The sequence below is a fragment of the Stegostoma tigrinum genome, unplaced genomic scaffold (genome assembly GCF_030684315.1).
Source record: "Stegostoma tigrinum isolate sSteTig4 unplaced genomic scaffold, sSteTig4.hap1 scaffold_50, whole genome shotgun sequence".
Lineage (NCBI taxonomy): Eukaryota > Metazoa > Chordata > Chondrichthyes > Orectolobiformes > Stegostomatidae > Stegostoma > Stegostoma tigrinum.
Window position 1 is genome coordinate 3,145,680 of NW_026728430.1, and position 8,776 is coordinate 3,154,455.

Below are 8,776 nucleotides of genomic sequence, written 5' to 3' on the forward strand. Positions count from 1 at the left end.
GGGTTCATAAATTGGCACATACCCATGAGCAGCTTGTGGACTATTTCAGCTTCCCCTCCGCTTTTGCTGTTCTCGGTGAGGCCTTCAAAGGATTTTCGTTGCCTGCAGATCAAGAATTCAAAGCTTATTTCACTTTCAACGCCACGAGAAAGTTTAGTCTGGAGCTCCAGCAAATGGCTCACCGTGTCACCATGTTTGTCCCTGAAAGTTTTTCTCCGAAAACACGTTAACTTTTATGAAGATAACAAAGTGTGGAGCTGAGTCATGGCCGAGTGGTTAAGGCGATGGATTTGAAATCCATTGGGTTATTCCTGCGCAGGTTCGAATTCTGCTGACTACGGGTGAAAGCTGAGTACAAACGCAAAGGCTGTTTATGACAGGAGTCAAAGCAGGGCCAACAAGAGATTGCTAATGGTTGGAAAAGGCAACTCACTGCCGGTCATGTTCAAACAAACCGAACCTTCATAAAAGTTGTGATCGGTGATAATGGGAACTGCAGATGCTGGAGAATCCAAGATAACAAAGTGTGAAGCTGGATGAACACAGCAGGCCCAGCAGCATCTCAGGAGCACAAAAGCTGACGTTTCGGACCGAGACACTTCTCACAGCCCGGCTTTCTCCACATTGAAACGCAGGGCAATAATATGAATCATTTTGAAACTTGGAGAGACACACTTCACTGGTGAAGGTGCTTCGGGTGTAGGAACAGGCGCGGGGCTGTGTACAAGTCAGGTCGCAAGGATTAGCGTCATGTAAGCTGGTTGGCATTCAGGGTTTGCATTGCTCAGGCATGGGTACAATTCCCAGTCAGGAAATGATGATTTGTATCTCTTCCCGTTAACTGTAGGAATGAAGTAAGTTCCTGGTTATGCACAGAACACGCACTCTGAATCGACCAGAATCAGTCTAGTGAGAGGTTGCCTTCGCATTGAAGGATAATGGCAGCAGTTTCATGGGATTTTGACCACAACAAACTTCCCTCCAAGTTTCTCACCATTCTGAGTTTGAACTATGGTGCTGTTCCTTCAGTGTCGTTGCTTCTAAATCCTGGAACTCCCTTTCTAATAGCATCAAAGCTGCACCTATGTGCCAAGGAGTTTGAGTGTTTAAAAAAGTAACTTATCACATCTATCTGTGGAGGAATTAGGGGTGGGAATTAAATCCAATCCCATTGAATGAAGCACTATGCCAGGCATCCGGGTTGCTGTTTCTAACTGAACACCTACAAACGGTCAGGAGCACGTTCAGAAGCAATGTGTGGGAGTGAAACAAAAGAGAAAGGTAACAATGGCTGTGAGGGGCGGCGGGGGCATGAGGCAGGAAGTGAGTGTGGAGATATTGGTGCAAGGATCAATATTGGCTCCAATGGGCCAGGCTTTACCTTTGCTCAGTAACCAAAATGAACCTATTCGTCTTGTTAGGTTCCCTCAGTGTGTGTTAACTTTGTTCATGGGACACAAGAGGATGAGCCCATGCTCTTTATCCAGTCAGCTGAAACAGGTGAAATTGTCAGGTTTAAACCAAAGGGTCCACGCCCAAAACGTCAGCTTTTGTGCTCCTGAGATGCTCCCTGGCCTGCTGTCTTCATCCCGCTCGACACTTTGTTATCTTGGATTCTCCAGCATCTGCAGTTCCCATTATCTCGGGAGAAAATTGTCTCTTTCCATGTATTTTCACAGGAGAATATTGAGCTGTCAACAATTGATGTGGAAACGTGGTGTAAGATTGAAATTCTCACTGAGTAACACTGATACAGGAAAGTTCCCCAAGTTACTGTGATTGCGTGGTTAAGGAAATGGCCCTTTCGATGGGTAAAAAAGTGTGTAGTAAACAGGCGATCTTGAGTTAAAATCCCAGCGGTGCCTGAGCCTTACATTGAAGATACCTCGTTTCAACGTTTCTGAATTGGCATGTTATTGATCTGAACAACAAAGTTATTTGCTCCCCATTATTCATTCACAGACTGAGAGTGCCACTGGCTCGGCCAACATCTGTTGCCCGTTGCGAATTACCCACCATGTTTTCTGTGGGCCTGGAGTCAGATGTAGGCGTGATCAGTAAGGATCAAAGATGCCTGAAGGACATGAGGGAACCACATGGGTTTTGGTCCCCTGACGATGGATTTATGGTCATCATTGCATTCTAAATTACAGTTATTTATTGAATTGAAATCCCATCATCTTCTGGGGGTGATATTTGAACTTTGGTCTCCAGAAAGTTACCTGGCTTTCTGAATAAACAGTCCAGCAACAATACCACTTGACCATTAATTGTCCTGTCGGTGCAGAGAACTGAGCATGGTGCCTTTGTTTGAGTGCAGATAATTGTCATTCGGTGCTGGTATTCCTGTCGCCTATTTTCTCCCCATCTGGGAATGGTTTCCTGCTGACAATTAATTCATCCTGGGGTTTGGTAGGAATAACAAGGTCCGGCAGAATAAACTGCAGCCCTACTGCGGAATATTGTTTTAATGAGACAGGCACCACGAACTGATCACTCTCATTCTCTGCTGTTACCCTGTTCAATCATTTTACACCAACAGTAAAAACATCACTGTAATTGTATAATTGCAGCAATTTGTTTCTTTTCTAGTGGATTAGGAATTATATTTATAAGTCTAAACACTCACCATGTTTTGAGGGAATAAGTACATCCTTTGTTCGGTCCTCATTGACAGAAACTCTATTTGGAGAATGTCAGCCCAGTTCCAAGCTTTACAACTGGGTTGGGAGTGTTGGTTGTGATGGGGAAGCCTCTCAGCAGCTCCAGTCTCAAATACTCTCTGATTTTCAGACTTTTCAAAGAGCAGCAATGGGAAATGCGGGATATAGATATTGAACCCCTACAGTGTGGAAACAGGCCCTTTGTCCGAACAAGTCCACACCGAACCTCAGAGCATCCCACCTCGACCCATTTGCCTATAGCCTACCTAATCTACACCTTCTTAAGCACCAAGGGCAATTTAGCACTGCCAATCCACCCACCCTGCACATCTTTGAACTGTGGGAGGAAACCCATGCATTCGCGGGGAGATTTCACAAATTACACACAGACAGCCGCCCAAGGCTGGAATTAAACGCTGATCCCGAGCACTGTGCCACCGTGCTGCCCTCAATATGGATGGTTAGAGAGTCGAAGAATATAAAAGGGGATGAAGTGAATAAGCAAAGACAAGCAGAGATGCATATTGAGGTAGACACTAAAAGGACCAATTCTCCATTAAACACTGCTGCTAACTAACTGAAAGGAAAAGGCAAATAATTCCATACAAGCAGAGCCTTTCACCAACTGAGGGAGACGGAAGCAGCATTACAGCAGATAAAAATCTGTTAAAGTTGTAAAGTTGATGGCTGCAAACTAATGCGATATTTTGATAAATATACTGATTCGACAGACAAAAGCGATAATTTCCCTGGTGTTATAATATAGAGGGGCAAAACTGACCTGGTTCTGACGAATGCTTAGAGGATCTGAAACGTTAACTCTGTATCTCTCCACAGGCCTGCTGGGTCACTCTGTCAATTCCTGTTTTTGTTTCAGTTTTCCAGCATCCGCAGTTCTTTGTTTCATGTTAGCTTGAATATTGTTTGGGGCACAGTTAGTTACCTCACAGCCCCTTTCCTTCCAACATAGGGGAGGTGATGCAATCCATGCAATCGATTGTCAGAAGAACACATCCGGGACATTCATGCCCTTTCGGGATGAAAACTGCCCACCCTTACCTGGTCTGGCCTACATGTGACCCCAGACCCACAGCAATGTGGTTGATTGATTGAATGCTGCCGAGCCAGTAGTGCCAGTTAATGAATAAAATTACAATGAGTCAGCAAAGCTGGTGTCACTAAAAGCTAGGAGGGAAGATCTTCAACTCAATATTTCAAACCAGGGCCGTGGATCCAAAAACACCAAATCTGAACCACGAGACAACAAGGGAACACGCTGGAGGGCTTGTATCATTTCACAATGACATTGTTTTTGCCTTTCCATTATTGATCCTTTTGCTTACAGGTCAGTTTCCCCTTGTCTTCGAGTTTTTATCACGTGGAAAAAAATGACTATCTGGGCCATTGTGTCAGTGCGCGTCATCAGCCATCTATCTATCCTAATCTCAGTTTCCAGTATTTGGCACACCGTGTTGTGCATTCTGACGTATCAAGGGCAAATATCAATGAGATTAACACTGTAATCAGGTTTTGTGACAGTAAAGCTGTGTTACAGCCCACTTATGGAACTCATCCTCACGTTTAGCCACAGAGGGAGATATACGGACACATCCCTCAGGATGACACTGACTCCAAGTGCTTCACATTCACTGTCTGTCCCCACACATGTTTCGCCGACAATAGGCAGATTTACATAGAACACAAACAAGTTCTCCAGGCAATGAAACCTGTTGTTGTGAGCTCGGAAATGAAACCAACAGTGAGCTGAAAAGGTCCCCAACACTGCTCATGCATAACTTCCAATTTCATAGTTTAGCTTCGCGGAATCTGACAACAAAATCACCCGCCATATATTCCAAATTCAGATGAACATGTCAGCTTTCTAGCCTTGAAAATGGGCGAGCCGTGCTCAAGCCAGGCAGGACTCGAACCTGCAATCTTCTGATCCGAAGCCAGACGCGTTATCCATTACGCCACTGGCCCACAGTGGGCACTTGGCTTCTTGTTGAGTTGAGATTTTTACGGGGACCAAGGTGGAAATGTGATACATGAGGTGAGCACAAGCAAAGGTAGCCTCTGTTGCTGCTTCACTTCAATGGACCCCACGTTGGGAAGCAGTAAATTTCACTTGCAAAAGAAGCAAATTTGTCCTCAGATGCCTGTTTCATTGTCATCTGTTTCTCTGCTGAGACTTGGCATCGTTTTATTTAGTTACTGCGCCAGTTTACGAACCAATCTAGTGAAACATTATTTCACACAATTACTAACCCTAAACTTTCGTCCGGTGAAGTGGATGCATGTGACATATTTGCAGCATACACCCTTCGCAATCATAGACTGAAATCAATTTCATAAAGAACCACCCCATGCTCCCCTGAATATTAAAAAAATCAGAGGCAACAACGGCTCTTGCAGGATTCACGCCAGCAACGTCTCACATTTCTAACAGCCACCTGATGTGAGAATCAGACCACAAGACCAATGACGCAGTCTGCTGATGCACCACTTAACAATAAATGAGATGCCAATCATGCAGTGATGGTCTCCCTGCCTCGGATGTAGCAGACAGAGTTGAAGTTCTATCTGCTCCAGAGGTATATAAGAACATATCTGAACGTGTTGCTTAAAAAAAATCCTATTCCCTGTTGCTTCAATGAATGCAGCAATGAACATTTTCTGTTTATTCTGTCTCACTAACCCGGAGACAGAGCTCTCTCCATCGGCAGACTCGTTAAACTATTTGGCCACGGGCAGGCAGTGCTGGGGGTGGTCCACACTTTGTCGCTGTCTCAAACACTGGAAGAAGGAAGGAGCAGAAGGGGTGGAGTCAGACTTATGCGGCAAGTTGTAAATGGTGATTTTGAAATTTCATCAAATGACATTTATCAGAGGCAGACAGAAAGATGGAGAGCTGCTGGGAAAGATAGAAGACAAAACTAGAGATTAATCTCTTCAGCAACTTAAAATGCGATCGTTCTGTGCAGCCTGTTTGATGTTCGGAACTTGTCCGTACACCGGGCGTCCGTTTGTTTGTGATCTCCACAGCCGGAGTTAATGTCTGATACCAAAAGTCCCACGTTGAGAGAATCCGAGTGAAGCCCTCACACACTGAGAGACATTCCCAACGGCCCTGAGTTGCGGGGCTGCAGACTGTTCAACGCAGAAGGGAGGTTTAATAATGAGCCATTGTTTCTCCCCCACCCGCTCCCTCACAGAGACATGGAGAGTGACATCATAAATCCATGGTGTCATTCCCGTGCAGAAAGAAGCTGTTCAGCCCATAGATTGCACAGCGACTCGCTGCCTCTTGTATTTCTCTGTAGTTATTCACAATCGGTGATATCTGTCCCTAATAATGGTGAACTCTGTCTGTGTCATGATGCAGTCTCTGACATCCTGATTCTTTTGTCATTCATGCCTGAAACAGCGTGGGGAATTACTGCCAGGCATGAAAACAAAAATACCTCAAGTAATGACTTTCTACTTCACCGGTTTATTCCCATCTCAGAGAGGAAGTTTTACATTCCGTTCGGAGCAGACAGACTGAAAACAGGAGAAGACCATTCAGACCTTCACAAGTGTATCAGCTCTCCTGTGTGAACTTGGCCAGTGCATCAACATGAGGAATTTATTTCAGATACGTGAAGCTGAGCAAAGCAGAGAGCTGATTAAAATGCGTGGTGCGGGCCACTGCAAACCACAACTCTCACCTGCAGAAAATAGCAGAGGATGGTTTTGATCCAGCGATTTCTGGGTTATGACCCCAGCATCACCCACTGCGCCGCTCTGCTACATTGTTGGGCGAGCTTCACAGGCAAGTATTCAACTTTCCATCTGCAGTGCAGCATTTCCATTCGAGGATGATGTTAAATGTTTTTCACTGTTGTTTTGTTGCACAGACGTATCACAGCTGTGCAAATATAACCTTTGTCTTATTTCCCACGTTCTGTTGGTCGATTTCACTCAGAATCACAAAACTTGTCACAGACCAGAAAGAGGCCACGCACCCTACCTTAGTTTTGCCACGTCTCCACAATAAGCAAATGATTATCACTTTCAGTATCAATCTTTTGCCTTCTCCCTGTAACATCTGCACAGGTACTTTTAACATAACGGTCCAATTCCGTTATGTGTTGATTGAATGTGCCTGTGTCATTGTCAGATATTGATTTACCGACCCGAACCACTCCTTGTGTGAGAACGTTCTTCCTGAAGTCACTTTTACTTCGTTTTCCTCATGCCTTCCAATCTCTGCCTGGTCATTCTCAATCCTTTCAGGTGTGGTGTGGTAGCACTTTCACGCCTTTATTTCCACTGTCTAGACCCCTTGTGACTTGGAAAGCTGCATTTGGATCGCTTTACAGACTTCTGTTCCCCAAGGAGAAATGTCTCAACTTTCCAACCCATCTTCATTTCTGACATACAGGTACATTTCAAACCTTCAATATTTGGACCTATCTTCAATGCTCCATACTCACAACGCCTTCTCTGCCTCCAGAAACATTTTTTTTGATGCATCCTGGCCTGTTGTGTGTTTCCAGTCTCCTCTTTGACCACCATTCACATGAACCTGTTCACCGCTACCTCCAATCATATCACATTCCTGTTTTCTGAAGTTTCACACTCGAAATTGAGCAATACTTCAGCCTAAGGATTCAGAATCCGAGTGCCTGTGTGAACATCCGAAAACTCTTCCTCTTCCTTTGAACAAGTGCGCCCCTTTGCTGTGTTCACTGAACACAGAACGGTACTTCTAGTCTATCCCAAAGTCAAGCAGTTCGACCGCATTTCACGAAGCTGCTTTTTGAGTTAAACAATTGGGTATTTTGACAAAATGAGTGTGGTTGTGTGGGATACGAGACATGGCCCGCTGGCACTTCTAAATGCTGTAAGATCCAAAGCAAGAATCATATCCCTGGATTCAATGAGCCACCTGTAGGCCAAATGGCCAACACCCCAACCAACTGAGACTCACTTCATGCGACATACATCCCACATTGCTTCAGGAATTCCACGGATCAAACAACTTCCAGAACATCATCGTCTCATTCTGTCTCCCTGCTGCAGGGCGGTGCTGTTTGTCCATTAGCCCAGAACCGTCTCATTAAAACGTTGTCTTTCTGCCTGCAAGCAGTGCTGGGGGAGGGCAGTGCCCTTTCGATCTTCTCCTCCCTCTCAGTCACTTGGGGTGGGTGAGTCAGTTACACGCATACTCAGGTAATTACCAAATTGTGAACTTGCCCCCAACGCCTGTTATCCGAGAGATAGAAAGACGGTGAGCTAGCGGGAAGGAGAGAAATGGACACAGGAGACTCTTCCCTCGGGTAAATTAAAATAAGTTCTTTTGTGGTGCAGCCTGTTTGATTTTCAGGATTAGTCTTCAAACAACAATCCTGTAGGCAGTCTTTTGCAAAGCAGGCATTAGTTTCTTTGCTGCGTCCACAGCAGGAGTTAATGTCTGACCACGTTATGTGAATCTGAGTGAAACACTCGCTCACTGAGAGACATCCCCAACGACCCTGAGCTACGGGGCTGCAGACAGGACAACGTGGAAGGGAGGGTTAATAATGAGCCATTGTTTCTCCCCCACCCGCTCCCTCACAGAGACAGGGAGAGTGATGTCATAACCCCATGGTGTCATTCCCACGCAGAATGAAGCCGTTCAGCCCATCTACTCTCTGTCACTTGTATTTCTCTGAGGTGTTTTCCCAATTGGTGATATCTTGCCTTAATAATGGTACCTATGCCGTGATGCTGTCTCCGACATTCTGCTCCTCTTGTTATTTACATCTTAGCATGGAGAATTACTGCAGGGCATGGAAGAATGTGTTTCAACTTCCCCAGTTTATTCCCGTCTCAGAGAAAAGGTTTACAAATCAGTTCAGAGGAGACCGACTGAGAACAGCAGAAGAACTTTCAGACCGTCACAAGCATGTAACCTCACCTGTCTAAATTTGGCCCGTGTTTCAGTATGTGATATTTAATTTCACACACATTAAACTATGAGAAGGGCAAAATTGATCAAAACACAGAACAAAACATGACGCACCTGGTGCAAAGAGGAGAGGATGGTTTCTGATGCTTCTACCTCACAGTTATGGTGCCAGCATGCT

General features: G+C 45.1%; 2 non-coding genes across 2 annotated transcripts; one reads left to right on the forward strand and one right to left on the reverse strand.

Annotated features, from left to right (window-relative positions):
* Positions 1-259: 259 nt before the first annotated feature.
* Positions 260-340, forward strand: trnas-uga (transfer RNA serine (anticodon UGA)). The gene has a single exon. It is a non-coding gene; the product is annotated as a tRNA-Ser (tRNA).
* A 4,233-nt stretch (positions 341-4,573) lies between these two features.
* trnar-ucg (transfer RNA arginine (anticodon UCG)) lies at positions 4,574-4,646 on the reverse strand. Its single transcript has one exon. It is a non-coding gene; the product is annotated as a tRNA-Arg (tRNA).
* Positions 4,647-8,776: the final 4,130 nt, after the last annotated feature.